Raw genomic sequence first — 3,126 nt, 5'->3', positions numbered from 1 at the left:
TAATGCTGTCTTCACCCAAAGGTCACACAATGGTCACAATGAGGAGCGGAAACCCTGTCTGATAGTTTTGCTCTGCCAATCTCAGATGCACTGAGTCCAGTTGGCTGGGCTAAGATGAACTAACTCAGTATCACACCAAGCAATGCTTTTACCTACTAAGCTTTATCGACTAAAGAGCTCCATACATTTGATGGCTTTTGTAGTTAAGATTTCCATTCAGCAACAGCAACTTGCAATGAAATAGTGTGTTCAGAAGACATTCCAAGGCCCTTTTACAGAGGGGTAGAAAAATGTAAAACAGATAAATAAAGGGGCAACGAACCACAGAAGAGGAGCTAGGAGAGTTGACTGAAAGCTTCGTAAAACGATGGGTTGAGAGTCAGTTTTTAACAGTGGAGAGAGAAGTGGAGGGTAGTTCACAGAAATCACAGAAACCCCACAGTGCAGATAGAGGCCATTTCGGCCCATCGAGCCTGCACTGACACATATCCCACCTGATCCCCGTAACCCCACGTATTTAATCCCCCTAACACTAAGGGTCAATTTATCATAGCCAATCAACCTAACCCGCACATCTTTGGACTGTGGGAGGAAACCGGAGCACCCGGAGGAAACCCACGCAAACACGGGGAGAATGTGCAAACTCCACACAGACAGTCGCCCGAGGCTGGATTCGAACCCGGGTCCCTGGCGCTGTGAGGCAACAGTGCTAACCACTATGCCACCGTGCAAACACGTCTCCATATCCTTATATAGTCAGCGATGGCTTTAAACATTGACTAACCCAAAGTCCAGCTAAGTGAACATTATGTAAGAACTTCTGGAACAGGAAAAGTCTATTTGGGCCAATAATTCAGCCTCTGTTTGATTCATCTCAACCCAACCTAGCCACCTTCTCACCGTACTCCTCAGTCCATTCGGCCTCCAGAATTACAACTAATTGTCTCTTGGACCCATTTTTATTGCCTGCTTCACTGGCTTTGCACAATTTCATCACTCTTTGCGTAAAATGAAAATGACACGCTGCAGTGAATGTTTTCTTTGGCTGTTGGAGCGGGGAACACCAGGAAGCAGCGAGCAGTAAGTATTGAAGTAATTTATAATGTGAGGCTTTTACACACTGCCCGGCTGGAATCTTGTCATGCACAGGGCAGGGATCAAACTGCAGTGGCATTAGGAGCTGATCTCATTTTTCATTTATAGATGAAATTTATTCTTCCGTTTCACCAGAAAAATTGTTTTTGTAAATGTTGGGAGCCAGTTATTTAGGGAGGGGGTCTTCAGCTTACATCAGTTGCGTAGGTCAGCTATCATAATCGCCTTGCTTCGCGCTTAAACTCCTAAAGCGTGAGCACGTTTCCCTGACGGATTGGTCCTTTCACATTTCGAATTGGCCCCCCGACATGCATAAATTCCACATGGACCCGAGCACCCTGCCCCTGGGAGTCAGTCCCTGTAAGGGCTTTGGTAACCCGGTTCAGATTGACAGTCTGCGTACGTGGCGGATTGAAAGATTGGGCTTTCCCGTCTTGCTTCATCATCTTCACGCAGAGACGGGAACAGGCACCAGGCAGGAAGTGACTCACCTGTTCCTTTGTTAACTGGCTTGCTCAAATCCCCGTGGCCTAGCAATAATTCCTTGGAATGATAGGGAGGGGAGGACCTCAAAGAGCACTGGTAGGTGTAAAGCCGCCCTTCCACCTCCCCCATCCCTCACTCCATTCACAGTTTTGTGCACATGTCAAAAAATCTATCGAGTGTATGAAATGTAATGCAGTGTCAGTGTGAAGCACTTGCAGGTAACATACAGCATGGACCAGGTGTAGTTCAGATCCTGTGTACATCGAACCCAACAATGGGCCTTAACCGCAGCTTAAGAATGGTATCCCCTTCCACGGCAACAACAACAACTTGCATTTATATAGCGCCTTTACCATAGTAAAACATCCCAAGATGCTTCACAGGAGCGTTATCAAACAAAACTTGACACTAAGCCACATAAGGAGACATTAGGACAGACTCGGTCAAAAGAGAAGGTTTTAAGGAGCGTCTTTGAGGACCAGAGAGGTAGAGAGGTGGAGAGGTTTAGGGGGGGGATTCTAGAGCTGAGGGCCTCGGCTGCTGAAAGCACGGCTGCCAATGGTGGAGTGATGAAAATCAGCACAACAATTTCCTGTGATAACTTAACATTTTCTATTTGTGAATGAGACTGGCTAATTAATCCTGATTTGCAATCCCTTGTGGCAGCTTTGTGCCGCAGACTTGCACCAACCAATTGCTGAAATGTGATCAGCCCAAACAGTCCTTCAGGCTGTCAGAGATACTTCCCTTCCTTCAGTGTCAGAGAGACTTCCCTTCCTTCAGTGTCAGAGATACTTCCCTTCCTTCAGTGTCAGAGAGACTTCCCTTCCGTCAGTGTCAGAGATACTTCCCTTCCTTCAGTGTCAGAGAGACTTCCCTTCCTTCAGTGTCAGAGAGACTTCCCTTCCTTCAGTGTCAGAGAGACTTCCCTTCCTTCAGTGTCAGAGAGACTTCCCTCCCTTCAGTGTCAGAGAGACTTCCCTTCCTTCAGTGTCAGAGAGACTTCCCTTCCTTCAGTGTCAGAGATACTTCCCTTCCTTCAGTGTCAGAGAGACTTCCCTTCCTTCAGTGTCAGAGAGACTTCCCTTCCTTCAGTGTCAGAGAGACTTCCCTTCCTTCAGTGTCAGAGAGACTTCCCTTCCTTCAGTGTCAGAGAGACTTCCCTTCCTTCAGTGTCAGAGAGACTTCCCTTCCTTCAGCCTGTCAGAGATCTTATGTTCATTAATAAATTGACATTCTTATTATGAACACAGCTAGCTTTTGCTAGTCACTTTTATTGAGCACATGTGGACTAGGTACAGTATCTGTAGAGGCTTCCATCTTGACTGCTGCCTTGTGGGTAGCCTAGTGCCTCATGGGTAATGTAGTCTTAATATATGTACAGCTGGGTAGTGTAGTCTTATACATACAGCTATATGCAGCTTTACACAGCTCTACAGCTCCACCTAGTGCCCACTATAGAATGACATGTTATTGATCATTACATCCCCCTTTCTTTGAGGTTAAACAAAATCAATATCAATCAACTTTCAAGAAAACAATAAA

At 46.2% G+C, this 3,126-nt stretch overlaps 1 pseudogene; it reads right to left on the bottom strand.

The window, feature by feature from the left end:
* Nucleotides 1-1,310: 1,310 nt before the first annotated feature.
* Nucleotides 1,311-1,541, bottom strand: LOC147120971 (small ribosomal subunit protein eS28 pseudogene; annotated as a pseudogene).
* Between the last annotated feature and the right edge of the window lie 1,585 nt (nt 1,542-3,126).

The sequence above is a fragment of the Somniosus microcephalus genome, chromosome 3 (assembly GCF_052327205.1).
Source record: "Somniosus microcephalus isolate GS21.2 chromosome 3, FLI_Smic_1.0, whole genome shotgun sequence".
NCBI classification, from domain to species: Eukaryota; Metazoa; Chordata; class Chondrichthyes; order Squaliformes; family Somniosidae; genus Somniosus; species Somniosus microcephalus.
This window is presented reverse-complemented; position numbering and strand designations above follow the sequence as displayed.